Source organism: Pinus tabuliformis, chromosome 2_2 (assembly GCF_031772625.1).
Source record: "Pinus tabuliformis cultivar Carrire ecotype Pingquan chromosome 2_2, CPIR1, whole genome shotgun sequence".
NCBI lineage: Eukaryota > Viridiplantae > Streptophyta > Pinopsida > Pinales > Pinaceae > Pinus > Pinus tabuliformis.
Window position 1 is genome coordinate 287,880,270 of NC_142300.1, and position 16,597 is coordinate 287,896,866.

General features: G+C 42.9%; 1 protein-coding gene across 4 annotated transcripts in view; it reads right to left on the reverse strand.

Moving 5' to 3' along the window:
• Positions 1-16,597, reverse strand: part of LOC149192456 (protein S-acyltransferase 10-like) — a 214,833-nt gene that overhangs the window by 157,848 nt on the left and 40,388 nt on the right. Inside the window, exons 1-2 of one of the 4 annotated variants that reach the window (XM_089404606.1) lie at positions 1,417-4,863; positions 1,209-1,293 (exon numbers count right to left, since the gene is read on the reverse strand). The exons of 2 other annotated variants lie outside the window; for them this stretch is intronic. The gene's annotated coding sequence lies outside the window, so the exon portion shown is untranslated. Of the gene's footprint in view, positions 1-1,208; positions 1,294-1,416; positions 4,864-16,597 lie in introns of those variants that run through there. One more of the 4 variants, XM_089404605.1, reaches the window with a different exon arrangement.

Genomic DNA, 16,597 nt, shown 5'->3' on the forward strand with positions numbered 1-16,597 from the left:
AAGGAAGCCTGATTGAAAAATGGAAGGTAGAAATTAGAATGTGGTTATCCATTCACATCAAAATTAGAATGTCGTGCGCTCCATTGTGCCTCTGCTTGTAGAGCCTTTATAGTTGAAATTGCTTACACTGCTTCCTGGTATCTTTGGTTGTGTACGCCATTGCCATGTCGTCATCAGATTGCCAGCCTCAAGATGCATTACAAGTATGGAAAAAACATTAACAGTGCATCTTAGGGCAGCAGTAATGGAAAAAGTCATCCCTATGTACAGGGATTCATCAACTATTCAGGAGGGGCAAGATACCAGCAAGAGGGTATAAACTGGCTGGCATTTCTTAAGCGTTTCTAGTTTCATGGGATTTTGTGATATGACATGGGTCTTGGGAAAACACTCAAAGATCTGCAATTGTAGCATTTGATACCGTGGAATTTCTTGTCCTCAAAGACGAGGCGAAAAGAACCAATTACACTCTTTGATTGTGTGTCCCTCAACATTAGTGGGTCACTGGGCCTTCGAAATTGAGAAGTTTATTGATAGTTCTGTTCTAAATCCTCTCCAGTATGCCAGATCTCCTCAGGAGCGGTCTTTGCACCAGAATCAGTTTGGAAAGTCCAACATCGTTTAAACGTCTTATGGTATCATTTGCAAAGACATTGATTTCTTGGGGCACATTCTCTGGAATTATTGTATTTTAGATACATAATAAAGAATGCAAAAATCAAAAGTCACTACTGCAGTGAAATAGTTAAAAGCAGAAAACCATCTTATTCTGAGTGGAACGCCAATTCAGAACAATGTTTTAGAACTCTGGTCGCATTTTGACTTTCTTATGCTAGGTTTCTTTGGGTCTGAGAGACAGTTTCAATCCACTTACAGGAAACCATTATTAGCTGCAAGACAGGCAAAATGTTTAGCTAAGGATGCAAAAGCTGGAGCCCTAGCTATGGAAGAACTGCACAAAGAGGTTATGCCTTTTCTTCTCCGACGAACCAAGGATGATGTGTTCGCTGATTTGCCAGAATAAAATTATCTAGGATCACTATTATGATTTGAGTCCTGTACAGTTAAAACATTATGAACGATTTTCTCATTCAGAGGCCAAGAAAGAAATATCTACTTTGGTTGAGACTTATGGTTCATCAGATCCAAAGGATGATGCTACATCTGTATCCAAAGCATCCTATCATGTTTTCCAGGCTCTCCGGTACCTGCTAAAATTGTGTAGACATCCATGGCCTGCAACAGCTGATATGCCACCTGACCATATTGCATCACATCTATCTGAATGTGTACCTGATAGTAAAGATATTAAATCAAGTCAACATGATTTGCATCATGCTCCGAAATTGGTAGCTCTTCAAGAAATATTAGAAAAATGTGAAATAGTTATAGCAGGTTAAGGAAGTGAAAGCATACCTGTTGCAGAAGGCAGTCAGCATCGTGTCCTTATTTTTGCTCAGCACAAAGCATTTTTGGACAAAATTGAGAAGGATGTCTTTCAGACTAATATGAAAGGTGTGACATATTTGGGTTTGGATGGTTTTGTTGAGCCTTCAAGACAGTTTGACAGTGTAAAGCTTTCAATTCAGAACCAACCATTGATGTTCTCCTCCCCATAACACATGTTTGTGGACTTGGTTTAAATCTAACTTCAGCAGATACAGTAGTTTTTGTGGAGCATGATTGGAACCCGATGAGAGATCACCAGGCTGTGGATGGAGCTCACAGGTTAGGACAAAGCAAAGTAGTGTGTCCATCGGTTTATTATGTGAGGAACATTCGAAGAGAAAAGTATGGGTCTTCAAAAGCTCAAGGTCTCAGTTGCTAATGCAGAAAATGCTAAGTCTGAATTTAATGGATACGACTCAGTTGCTTGACCTTTTTACCCCATCTGCAACTTCTGGAAAGATGCTTCATCTTTGAAAAGGTCAGAAGGTTACGAAGTGTCAAGAAATACAAATGCTATAGGTGCAGGAAAAGGCTTGAAGATAGGAGGACATATTTTGCAGCACCTAGGTTGGCCATTGCTTGGGGACAAGCACTGTCAGGAAGGGGGGATTGTAATGTCCCCTATGGATTAATTGCCCAAGGGAGGACGAAATAGCTTATCCAAACTTGTAGGCTATAGTCTTTGATAAAGGGGGAAACCCATTATCCAATGTTTTGGGGCAACATTGGATAAATTTTGGGGTAGCTGGAGCAAAAAGCCAAATTGGGGGTTGCACATGAAACCCTCACATTAGATTAAAGAAGAGAACCCCCCCATGAAGAATCTATAAAAAAAGGAGAGATGGAATCATTTTATCATCATTGAATTGGATTGAATTGTCTTTGTTTTCTTTGAGCTTGAGGTTCTAAGGGTTTTAAGACCCCCTCCTCTTGATTAGTTTCATTTGAGGTGATCCCACCCTAGCTAATCCCCTGTCTGTTGAAATTCCGTGGCAAATGAGATTCTGGGTTAGTGTCTTAAAATCTCTGACATAACCAACTCAAGTGCCTCAACTTATCCTACTTTGCAAAATGGAAAATAACACATCAGTGAATCATCTAGTGCACATGACATTTTTAAACTTTTTCAACCCATCTTTGTTATATTATCAACATATAATACAACTATCTAGGGCTCTCGTACCATGGATAATGGTCCTCATACACCACTAATACAAGATACAAAATACAATAACAATCTCGCTGATCTAGTACATAATCACAGCCTCTATGACGTATCTCGTCTTGTCGGTCTGTCACTCCCGTTCTATAGTAATCACAACTTTGCCTCTATCAATGAAACAAGTCCATCTACCCACTAAACACGGCTCCACCTGCTCTCACACTGATCATAAGTCCATCTACACATCAACACATCGAGACTCTATTTGAGTTGTTCACAACTCCCTTTGCCCACTGCTGCTCCTCAGCTACTCAAGGTCTTCTTCCCACTATAGCCTTCCACTGCTGTTATATGAAGGCTAACATAGGGCAGGAGGGCTGCCACCTATCACTGCTAGAATTCCTTCTCCAACAATGAACATGGGCTGATGTGATCTGCTCCCTTGACCTCCTTTCTTTGTCCTTCAAGAACTAGTCCTGAGCTCACCAATTCTGCCACTACTAGCAGTCCATTAGTCCTTCAATGTACTGCACTTAGGGCTCCAATCTTCACCCATCTTACAGCTATCAAAGTCCTTGACAAGCTGATCTAGGGCTACTTTGGGTCACCTACTCGCTGCCCTCCAACAACCTTAAGGCACCCAATGCATCTGTCCACCTGGACCCTTCAGATCTGCCCACTTACAATCCCATCTGGACTGATCTAGGGCTCTAAGTAAACTGCCCTTTGTTCTGCAATAGAGGAGCTATTGCACAGATCTGGAACTGCCATTATGCTGTTGCTCCAAACCTTGAAGCTGCTCTGTAAATCTGCCATCTAATAGTGAATAGACTCCCTTCTCTTCACTGTTCTTGGGCTTCCAACACTCTGCCAAGTACTCTACCCTCAGATCTAGGGCTTCACGCCTCACTATTTTGTTCCAATACTATCAGATCTGCCCAGATCTTGAGCTCACAAGACTGCCCTTACCTAGGGCTCGTAGATCTGCATCCTCAGTGTTTTGGTTCCTCAAAATCACTGATCTTGTGCTCTGTTCTTTTCACTATTTCATTTCTTGAACAGACCCATGAATCTACCCTCTTCTAGGGCTTTATTTCAATTGTTGTTCCTCCATGAAACAGATCCATATACACTCAGAAGTCTCCCTTCAAACTACCCTAAACTGGGGCTGGTAATCACTGTCCTAAAAACTTTAGGACTGATCTGTCACTTAGGCTCTTATCTAGCCTAGATCTACCATCTGTTAGCCCTCTTTCATTTTCCATGTCAGCCTTCCTTCCCGCCCTAACTCTTGCACTTCTGTAGAGTATTCGGCCTACCTGATCTGATGACTATAACCCTAGAGATGAGTCCTCAAATCTGCGTCCTCATCTCAGTGTTAAGGTTTGTTCCTTCTCAGCTTTTTCTCGAGCAAATATGTGGCAATTATAGTGTAGGATCTCGAGGTCTGAACAACTGTGGAAGGAGCTCTAACTTGGCTTGTAGATCTGTTGTTCCAAGTCCTTTAGGAACAAATCCTTTGCATCTAGCAACCATCCTTCATGACGTCTGATCTCGCATAGTAACTGCGGCCTTCATTCTAGGTCTTCAGCTACACTTGATAACCCTGAAGCAGCCCTTGATCTGGCCTAATGTGCCTTCCTTTCTCTGCTCTGGAACCCTGAGATGATTCGGCCCACAAATCTGCATTATACAGGCCTTACAGCCACTTTCCTAGGCTGATCTACCCTTACAGATCTACGGACCTTCCTTCTCCGTAGCATAGGAAACTCGGCACTCATTAGCTCTACACCTGAACGGTTGCCACAGCTTTTGTTGTCCTCCTCCATGAGCTTAGCAATTAGATCTCTTCCATTGCAATGGCTCCTTGAGGACCTTGCTTTAGATCCACCCAGCCTTATAGCCCTACTCGACCCTCAATCTAGGGCACTCATTTGGACTACACCTTGCTAGCCCTTCCATCAAATGAGCCTCTCCCATTCGATTACCTAGCCCAAGTGTTTTAAGATTCGGCCTGCTCGAAACCGATTTGATCGAGTTGGTCCAAGTCAAGGCCTCACCGGGTCGACTCGGCCAGTGAATCGGTTCGGCCGGCCGGGTTATTACCGAGCCAGCTGAGTTGTCTAACAACTCGACCGGCTTGGTAATAACCTGGCCGGATCAGCCAAGTCCGAGCCTACTCGGCCAGGTTGGATGACAGCAGCTCGTAAATTAAAAAACAACGATTTTTTTTAATTTTTTTGCTTTTGGGGGACTCCAAGGTTTTCACAATGATACTTTAATGGTTTTTTGTCCCTAAATAAGTTTATCTCACTTGATCTTGAGAGGTTTGTTTAGGTGGTATCACATATGTAGTAGAGATTCCTTAAGGGATAGCTTCATTCTTCTTCAAAACCTTCCAATAGGTTCTTTGCCCCTTTCTTAAAGCAAACCTAACTTTGTGGCCCCAACCTTGGCCCTTTATAGATGAGCATCGAGCCTTGAGTTGATTCCACTTGATGCTACACCCCTTGATGAGCCTCCAAATGCTAAAACACTAAACTTAAAAGCTTGGACGTTGGACTATTTGATGATATGCCCAAATGGACTGAAGATGCCCCCTAGCTAGCCTTGACCCTATTTTGGTGGATGGTGCCTTCTTCCAAAGCACAGATGAGGATGGTTATCATTGAGATGACTTAGGAGGGCTAGCACATCCCTCTTTGATGCCAATGCTTACCCTTGGGGGTGCCATGTCACTCACATGCTTGAAAAGGGTGACAGAGGGTCTCTCCTAGATGACATCATGGTGAAGGATGCACCTTTTGAAGATGTACACATGCACTTTGGGACTTTCTTGGAGTGAGGAACACTCTTGGACCCTTGTATTAGTTCCTTGATGACTTAGAATCTATTTTGGAGGATAACACCATTTCTAGCCTCCTTGGTTATGTGTTTTTGTTTCGATCTCTATATCATCATCATGTATGTATTGAACAGTGCACTGGGTGCCATTTTGATATAATGGATATATTCATGAGCCTACTTTGATCATATGTTGTCTTCTATCTATCTTCTAATGCTGTGTGTTTGGAAACATGAATGAAAATCTTTAAAATTATGTTTTTTATAAAAAAATTAATATTTAATGTGTTTTTTACAACGACCGAATCATTGAAATCGAGCCGACCGAGTCGGAGTTAGATTCGGAGTCGACCCTCGGCCGAGTCGGAGTCAAAGTCAAAGTTTTAAAACATTGCCTAGCCTTATGCTAAGGCCTTCTTTAAATAGATTCCCCAATCCTTCTTAGGAACCCTCTAAACCTTAGGGGTTTAATTTTAATTTCTTTTTAATTTTTCTTTTCAAATTTTAAACCCCATCTGGATCTAAAAATCCTTCACTTGGATCTTTTGCCCACAAAGTCCTTTTGTGAAAAAAAATCACACAAACCCCATCTGGGTTTGTGGAATACCTCCCAAGCTACACTTTTCAACACTGTTGAGTTTCAGTGGAGGTGATCCCACCCTAGCTAGATATCCTTTTTTGTTTTTTGTTATAGCTTGACCTCTTGCAATAACTCAGATCTGTCTAGCCAACGTAGGAAGAAATTCTCTGGTTGATCACTAAAATTTGTCTAAGGTAGTGAGCATCTTCCATGCAGTTCCAATTGACGAGTTTCTCTAAGGTAACAGATCCTTAATGGGTTCCTATAGAGCACTAAGGACAAATAAAAGGCCAGAGAGACCCTTTCCTAGGCAGCGAACCCCCTTTCCTAGGGATTTGTTCAGCCACCAAATCCTTGATTCAACGAGCAAGGGTTCTATCTGTGGTTAACAGAAGGAATTAAGGCCTAATGGCTTGTAACAGAAGCTGCGGTAGCCCTCTCTGAAGCAATGAAGGTGGGCAAAAGCCAATGAGGTCCCTTTTTCTAGATAGCAAGTCGGTTTGTGATATAACAAGACATAACCAATTACTGGACAATGATTCCTAGAGCCAACCTGAAGCCATTTGACCTCATCAAATTCAACCTTCCCTCAATGGGCTAGTTGTGACTCATGAGTAATTTACACGACTGGGAATACATAGTTCAGGAATTTGTGCTTGGATTAGGGGGGATTGTCACAATGTTCCACCAAGTTTCTGAGACGAGGAGGCGAGGGAGCTGGGATACGCAGGAGCAACCTATGCAAAAGCTCCCCACCAATTTTTAGGAAAAGTGGGGGGACGTTGGGGTCTTAAAAACTTATAAATATAAAATATAAATCGATGAATCATATAACTAAAACAAATTTAAAACGAAAAGCATGGTCATTGATATCATTATCATATAAATTATGATCATACATCATACATGTAAGTTTGTAACTGTACAGCGTAACTACTAGTCTACTAACTTACTAACAATGCACAATGAAAATAAATTATAATATTATAAATGTTTGAAGTTATAAATTTTCCACTTCCAACTGTTGATTTCTAGTAGCATCAGATGTGCTCTAGCCTTGAAACTTGGTGGAGAGGCTAAGGCACATGAGATCTCCAAGACCCAAAAATCATTTGGAGAAATTCCACCCGGATGAGGAGTTATTAAAATAATTAATATTTTAATGGGTTCCTAAAGTCTAAACTTAGGAAAATTAAAATATTAATGGGTATTAATAAAGATAAGGGTGAGAAGCTTCTAAGAGACGAGGATCAAGTCTATTTTAATCTTAGCCGTTGATTAGAGACTTAATCTCGACCGTTGATTAGAGACAGGAAAAGTATAAGAGAAGACTTGAGGATCATTTGGAGACACACTGGCAGATACTCAGTATCTCAAGGAAAATCGATTCTCAAAGAGAAGGAGATCGATTTCAGAGAGAGAGTTGCAGGGTGGAGGAAGAGGAGGGCATCAGCAGCAGTCAGTGACTGAGGAGTAGGTGATGCGGGGACATTGAGAAATAGCGCAGAGGGAGACGCAACCCTCACGTAGGCTGACGCAGAGGGACACAGAGTCACACAGAGACACATTGAGCCACGTAGAGTGACGCAGAAGTGATGCAGAAGTGGGAGAAGGGTCTCCTAAAAGTCAGAAAGTTTCCAGGGGAAAGTCTCAGGTGTTTTCTCTCAGTTTCTCTGTAAAATCATTCCTTGTAAAAGCGATTGTTGTTGAAGATTAATAAAACCCTCATCTGGTGCACCGGTTTTCCCACATTGGGTTTTTTTGGGAACAATTGTCCAAAAACAACTGTGTTGATGTGAACCTATTACAAAACCTCTGCCATTTCCAGATGTCGGTGTTCGAGATGATGATTCTTCATGCACTTCAGATCATAATTCTGAACTAATGAGCAGGTCATTAAGATTCCCCACCCACCTTCGACATAGAAGTGGCACCTCATGAGTGATCTCTTAGAGAATCCTGTCACGAGATCTCAAGTGGAAGAAGCTCTGCATGCACTTATAGCTACAAAACCATGTATGCCCATGCACTACTACATGGTATTAGCTTCTGATCCTCAATCTTATGAACAGGTTGAAGGCAATCCCAACTGGGAAGCAGCAATGAATGAGGAATACAATTCGCTCATTTCAAACCATACATGGGATTTGGTTCCACTTCCAGCAAGTCCAAAGTTTGTCCATTGTAAATGGATCTAAAAAACCAAAAGAGCAGCAAATGGAATGATCAGCAAGTATAAAGCCAGGCTGGTAGCCAAAGGTTTTTCGTAGGGTACATGGGATCGATTATGATGAGACATTTGCATAAATGGAAAAAATGGACTCCATTAGGATGGCCCTTGCAATTGCAGCAACAAAGGAGTGGGAGGTTGTTAATTTTAGATAACAATGGTATGTTCTATACTTTAGCACAATTTACTTCAATGTTCCTTATCAACCCAATGACAATTTCCAATTATATCCAGTCGCAATCACATTAACTTAAACACATTTATAGTAAAGACAAATAGAACATAAAAACATGTGCAAAAGACAAGCCAAGACAAGAGGACACAAGATGTAGTGGATGCCAAGGACAAACCCCAATGTGCGGAAACCCTTTGATCAATTATTCTTATTATTCTTCAATAGTTCAGCAGAGAGAGCGTTAATTTTAGATATGTTCTATGCTTAGAGCAATTTATTTCAATTTTCACTGTTAGCTCAATATCTTTTCCAGATTAGCAATCACATCAGCATTAAAGTAAACTGCAAATAGAACATAAACATAAATCGCAGAAGACAAGCCAACACAAGAGGACACAAGATGTGGAGCTAGCCAGGGAAAAACCCCAATGTGGGGAAACCCTTGATCGATTCTTCTTATATGTTCTTCAATAGTTCAGCACGGAGAGAGAGAGAGAGATAGTACGTTTACAATAGAAGTCAACACTTTGACTTATCTAGATAAGAGCATAGATCATCTCTAAGAAGATGATACATGAGATCAGTTGAAGACATGCTACTTCAACTGATTCTCCAAGGTGACTCCTTCACCTATCATTGTGCTGCATTTCGTCATCATGTTGCACCTCACTGCGCTGCACCATGCTGCACCCATCATCACTATGTTGCATCTCATCACGCTTCATTAATCATGATTGTACCCATCACTGTACTACATTATGTGCCATTGCTACACCATGTTGCCGTACTGACCTATGCTCTGACTGCACCTTGCTTGCTTGTTGTCCCTTGCTTGCTTGTTGTCCTTAGCATGCTTGTTGTCCCTAGCATGCTAGCTGTCCCTTGCATGCTAGTTGTAACATTGCATGCTTGGTGTATTTGCTACTAAGTACCATACAACTGTCCCAATGTTAGTTGGTTGTCCCTTGCATGCTGCTCTCCTTCGGAGATAGATGCTCCGACAGTTCCCAGCAATTCCCGGCAGTTCCCGCTGTTCCAGCTGTTCTGGTAGTTTCCTGGCAATGCCCGGCAATTCCGGCAGTTCCGGTCGTTCCAGCTATTCCAGCAGTTCTCGACAATTCCGATTGTTCTGGCTATTCCGACATTTCCCGACAGTTCCAGCAGTTCCCGACAGTTCCGGCAGTTCCGACTGTTCCTGCCGTTCCTAGCAATTCCGGCAGTTCCGGCAGTTCCGGCTATTCCCGGCTGTTCCCGGCAGTTCTCTACAGTTCCGGCTTCTGCCCTCTAGATTATGGCAGCGTTATCCCTTAGGATCTCTCCTCCTACTAAAACCCAAAGACAAGTATTGAGGAGGGGATCCCAAGTGTGTTGAAATGACTTGAAGGCCACCTCTATTTATACTATAACGTTGAGCACAAGTGGGGTTTATTTGGTTGCTGGCCGACCTTGATGAATTGTCTCATAACACAAATAAATTCATATCTCCATGAATACTTATCGGAATCGAATGATCTTTAAATCAATCATACACATCTCGATGAGAGGGATCCAAGAAAAATATCAGCTTCCATTAATAAGATGACCCACATGGAGTTTGGCCTTAGTTGCCAATTTTAACACTCCCTCTCAACTAGGGAGAACTCCATCTGCTGATCCATATGTCCGACTGTACTATCTCTGCCATCAGTGCCCTGCACTGCTCTGCTCTGTTGAGCTCTGCTTTGCTCTGCTCTGTTGAACCATGAAGAAGAAGAATTGATCGAGAATGTCTCATACCATTCTCTACTAACCCAAAGTCAGTTTCATCTAAAGAGAGTGTGTCACATCACTCTTACTGGCCCGAAGTCAGTTTTATTGATCCTAGATCAATATCACAAGAGAGTGTCTCAAACCACTCATACTGATCCCAGATCAATTTCATTGATCCTAGATCAATGGAGATCATCCTAGCATAAGGAGTACTGTAGATATATCGATGCGTCCATCGATAGTACTACTATGGTCCCTAACCTCATTTCCCTACTCATTGATCAAATGAGAGGTACTTCCCATGAGTCCCAGACTGTATGGGTAGGATGCCTCAACAGGAGAACTAATCATCCCATCCACAGTCGCCACGGGAGAACTAATCATCCCGGCCCACAGGAGAACAAATCATCCCGTTCCATAGTTGCCACAGGAGAACTAATCATCCTGTTTCACAGTTGCCACGAGAGAACTAATCATCCCGGCCCACAGGAGAACTAATCATCATGTTCCACAGTTGCCACGGGAGAACTAATCATCCCGGCCCACAGGAGAACTAATCAAACTGTTCCACAGTTGCCACAGGAGAACTAATTATCCCAGCCCACAGGAGAACTAATCATCCTGTTCCACAGTCGCCACGGGGTATCACAAAGGAAGGTTGAACCTATCATCTTGTACACAGCACACCACCAGGGGAGGGTGAGTCCCCCTGTGGTCGTATGTTGCTCCAGTAAGTACCCCAAGCACCCCAAAGCTCCCAGAGCTCAATGCATGTAACATGCAAGACCCTTATAAGAAAGTCTCTCAACGACTCCAAGTCGTTCGGGAAAGTCACAGATTTGACCTTTCCCCGGGGCTTTGATAAAATGTCTGCGACCTGTACATCAGTCTCAATGCGATGGAGCCTCCTCGCTCATCGACTTACCATATCCCAGATAAGGCAGTGTCTGATGTCTATCTGTTGGAGCAATCATCGAATACGGGATTCCTCAATAATCGAATCCCCCCACTGGTTGTCACAAAGAATCACAGTGGTATCCATCATGTTTACAAACAGCTCACTTAAGAGCTTCTACAACCATGCAGCTTCACACGAGATCATACTCAACGCTCGTAGCTATGTATTCGGTCTCGGCGGTGCTTATAGCAACCGACTTATGCTTCCTGCTCATCCATGATATTGAAGCAGAATCCAAAGAGAACCAGCACTAAGAAGTGCTCTAGTGATCCTCCACACTGCATGCCCAGTCAACATTCGAATAATCATGCAATTTCATATTTACGACAGTGTATCTCAATCCATGAGAGATTGTGCCCCAAAGATATCTCAGAAGATTCTTGGCACCAATCCAGTGAGGCTCAATGAAATATGAGCTCAGCATGCTAATTGCAAAACATATGTCTGGACGGAAGTTCACCAAGAACATCAACACGAATGAGTTTATGAAACTCAGAGGCATTTCTCAAATCTGGTCCAACATCACTACCATATAACTTCTGAAAGTTAAGATCCTCAAGGTAGTCACAGGCTTGCAGTTTATCATTCCACATCCGATATCCAACTCCCTCTTACTTCTGCAAATGAGAGGGTCTGCACCTGTCAGAAATAGGTCGTCCTCATAAGGTGCCAGTATGAGAGGTCTATCATCCACAACCTTCGGGTAATGGTTTGGATCGGTTTCACTCCTAGTGAATCTCAGCTTCATCAGACAGTTATCAATCCTCTCATACTATGCCCAAGGTGTTTTGCTTCAAGCCATAGAGGGCTTTCTTCCACCTGTATACATGAGATTCTCGATCATGAATCTCAAACTCCTTGGGTTATTCTAAACCTGTGGACCTGCTGCATGAGGGGAATGGTCCCCTTATAAGATTTTCCTTCGATACATCTCAAACATGTACCTTCATGCTCTTCTTGAATTCAGGCATCCCTATCACCATTTGACCCACATCGGGTAGGGCCCCATAAGTAGACCTCCGGTGTTATAGATGCGATATGTCAATTGACATGATCCCCAATGGACCATCCTGCAACTTGATACAAATTGCCAACCCTGAATCCATGAGAAAAAGCATCTTTGAAAATTCTATTTTTTAACATGTACCTTTCCATCGATGAGTGCCACCCTGAAACCTTTGACTTCCATTTCCGAGATGGACACCAAGTCCTTATTGCGATTAGGTACATAAAAGAGATTCTTGTAAATGAATAGAGTTACCCTCATTCAATTGAGGGGTAACATTCCCTACACCCTTTCCAGGATAGGTGGCATCAACTCCAAGTATAATCCCACGATTGTTTCCATCTCTACCAAATTAGAGAGTGCACCCTACTATCCAATGAAGTGCCTTGAAGCAATAGAATCAATAAACCAAATTCCCAAAGAATCTGAAGGAGAGGTCCAATACAAGATAACGCTTCTTTATCTTATCAAAAACAACATTTGATTCTTCATACCTGGGGTTCCTTGCTTTCTTTGAAGAGTCAGCCATTTCCTTGATGACTTGCATTACCTGTCATTCCTTTGATCATTGAAGATGTCCCTGGAATGATTGTTATCTTCATCAAGAGATGTGTGTCTACCATTTGGACACTCCTTCGCATAATGGCCGAACTTATTGCAACAAAGGCATCTGCCTTTCCTTCCACCCTTAGATCCAGAGTTCCTAATGAAGTGATCTTTAGGTAGGCCATCAGAAACTTCTGTTGCGCTATTCTAATAATATTCTCTGCTTCGACTTCACCCTCGGTGAATTTGAAGAGGGATGAGGAATCCACTAATCCTTTTGTCCTTTCCCAACTGTCTTCGATGATTGCTCTTTCACTCTTTCTTGGGCATTGTCTTCACCTCAGCTCTGATACCATGTTAATTTTAGGTATGTTCTATGCTTAGAGCAATTTATTTCAAATTTCACTGTTAGCTCAATACCTTTTCTAGATTAGCAATCACATCAGCATTAAAGTAAACTGCAACTAAAACATAAACATAAATTGCAGAAGACAAGCCAAGACAAGAGAACACAAGATGTGGCGCTAGCCAGGGACAAACCCCAATGTGGGGAAACCCTTGATCAATTCTTCTTATATGTTCTTCAATAGTTCAGCAGAGAGAGAGAGATAGTATGTTTACAACAGAATTCAACACTTTGACTTATCTAGATAAGAGCATAGATCATCTCTAAGAAGATGATACATAAGATCATTTGAAGACATGTTGCTTTAACTGATTCTCCAAGGTGACTCCTTCACCTATCGTTGTGCTGCATTTCGTCATCATGTTGCACCTCACCACACTACACCATGCCGCATCTCATCACGCTTCATTAATCATGACTGTACCCATCACTCTACTGCATTATGTGCCATTGCTACACCATGTTGTCGTACTGACCTATGCTCTGGCTGCACCTTACTTGCTTCTTGTCCCTTGCTTGCTTGTTGTCCCTAGCATGCTTCTTGTTGCGTGCTAGCTATCCCTTGCATGCTAGCTGTAACATTGCATGCTCAGTGTATTTGCTGCTAAGTACCATACAACTGTCCCAATGTTAGTTGGGTGTCCCTTGCATGCTGCTCTCCTTCGAAGATAGATGCTCTGATAGTTCCCGCAGTTCCAGCAGTTCCTGGTAGTTCCCGGCAATTCCCGCTGTTCCGGCAGTTTCCCGGTTGTTCCGGCAGTTCTGGCAGTTCCCGGCAGTTCTGGCTGTTCCCGACAGTTCCTGGCAATTTCCGACAGTTCCCGGCAATTCTAGCAGTTCCCAGCAGTTCCAGCAATTCCCCGCAATTCCAGCTTTTGCCCTCTAGATTAGGGTAGCGTTATCCCTTAGGATCTCTCCTCCTACTAAAACCCAAAGACAAGTAGAGAGGAAGAGATCCTAAGTGTGTTGAAATGACTTGAAGGCCACCTCTATTTATACTCAAACGTTGAGCACAAGTGGGGTTTATTTGGTTGTTGGCCGACCTTGACGAATTGTCCCATAACACAAATAAATTCATATCTCCATGAATACTTATCGGAATCGGATGATCTTTAGATCAATCCTACACCTCTCGATGAAAGGGATCCAAGAAAAATATCAGCTTCCATTAATAAGATGACCCACATGGAGTTTGGCCCTAATTGCCAATTTTAATAGAGAGCGAGAGGATAAATATCATAAATACATGCCCAAAACAGTCCTGCCAAATCAGCAGTCAATGCAGCCCTAACCAGAAAGTCAACAGTGGTCAAAGCTACCCCAAAAGGTCCTCCAAGTAGCTCGCTCAATAGTAGAAGAATGCGACTATCCAAGGGAGTCAAAGTCAACCCAAAATCAGCTCAGTCAACCCAGTCAAAGTATGATGTAATTCTACGATCAACCTAGAATGTCAATGATGCAGTCAACTCAGTCAAACAGTCCCCAAACTCCTCGAAAATCGTGCCAAAGGATGTGGCCCGCATAAATCAAAATTATTCCCACAAAGCCGAATTCAACGCTAGTCAAATACTCCAAGTCAACATTGGTCAACGCATACCCTAATCTCTGAAATTTTCAGCCTCCAAAACCAGTCCAAAATTCTGTCCTCTTCCACACGTGCGAAGTAGAGAGCCTCCAAGTTGTACGAACCAATCAAGAGAGGAGAGAGAAGATGATGTGATGAGTTGAGATGATGTCCAAATGAGAGAAGGGTCACTTCTATTTATACACTTCGTTGAGGGTGAGGAGACACATCCATTGGGCTTCATAAGCCTACATTTGACTGAGGCTGACCTTGACAATTTGTACATGAGAAAGAACAAATTCAAAATTCCATTTCTGCTAGTCAAAATGAGATGATCTTTACATCAAAATTGTACCTCTCGAAAAGAGGAATCCAATGCAATAATCATCTCCATCATATGAGTTGTCCTAAGGTGGAAGTAGGCCCTAGTTGAAAATTTTAACACTCCCTCTCAACTAGGGAGAATTCCACCTGCCAATCCAACTGTCATCATCATGCTAACCTCTCATCATGTACCATCCCTGTCATCATTCCCTACTTTTCTCTACTCTGCTCTGTTGAACCATGAAGTAATAACGAAGAATAAGTGATCAAGAGTGAGTCATAAGATATACCACTTTCCACTGACAAAAGTCAGTCCTTGATCCCAAATCAAGTTGTTGAACACCATGCATCCTAGTCATAGGGAGTATGGCAGTACACGATGCGTCCATCGGTAGTGCTATGGTCCCTAACCATCTTTTCCCAACTCATTGGCCAAATGAGAGGTACTTCCCATGAGTCCCGGACTCTATGGGTAGGATGTGTGTCGGGGCATCAACAGGAGAAGGTGAACCACTCATCCTACTCATATGCCATAGGAGAAGGTGAACCACTCATCCTATGCATATGTCAATCGTAGGGGAAGGTGAACCACTCACCCTACATGCATGTGTCTAGGTAGGGGAAGGTGAACCACTCACCCTACACACATGTCAACCATAATGGGGTATCACAGGGGAAGGTGAACCACTCACCCTGTATCTAGCGCACCACTAGAGGAAGTTGAACCACTCACCCTATGGTCGCTCATAGCTCGAAGAAGTCCCCCAAGCCCCCAGGAGCTCCCAGAGCTTTGTGTCCAACTCATACGAGACCCTCATAGGAGGGTCATTCCACGACTCCAAGTCTCTCTCGAAAGGTTAAGAATTTGATCTTCCCCAAAGGCTTCGTAAGAATGTCTGCGACCAGCTCATCCGTCCTGATGTGTTGGAGCCTAACTGTCCCCATCGTACCATATCCCGGATAAAGTGATCCCTGATATCAATGTGCTTGGAGCGGCCGTGGAACACGGAATTCTTTGATAGGCAAATCCCACTCTGGTTGCCGCAAAAGATCACGGTGGTATCTAGCACATGCTCAAATAGCTCACTAAAGAGCTTCCTCAACCAAACTACTTCACAACAGGCCATACTGGCAACAATGTATTCGGCCTCGACGATGCTTAGTGCAACCGATCTCTGCTTCCTGCTCATCTAAGATACTGAAGCAGACCCCAAAGCGAAGCAGCACCCAGACATGCTCTAACGATCCACCACACTGTCAACCCAGCCAGCATTTGTATATCCATGTAGCCTCAAACTCCCAGCAGTGTATCTCAATCCATAGTGGATTGTCCCCCGGAGATATCTCGAGAGATTCTTAGCAGCAATCCAATGAATGTGATGAGGCTCGACCATATATTGACTCAACGTATTCACAGTGAAGCATATGTCAGGACGGGAGTTGACCAAAAACATCAGGGCCCCCACAAGTTGACGATACTCAGTAGGGTTAGCTAATTTGGGCCCAACAACACTTCCACATAGCTTCTTAAAGTTGAGTTCCATCGAAGTAGTCACGAACTTGTAGTCCAGCATCCCACATCTCTCAAGTAGCTTCACAATGTA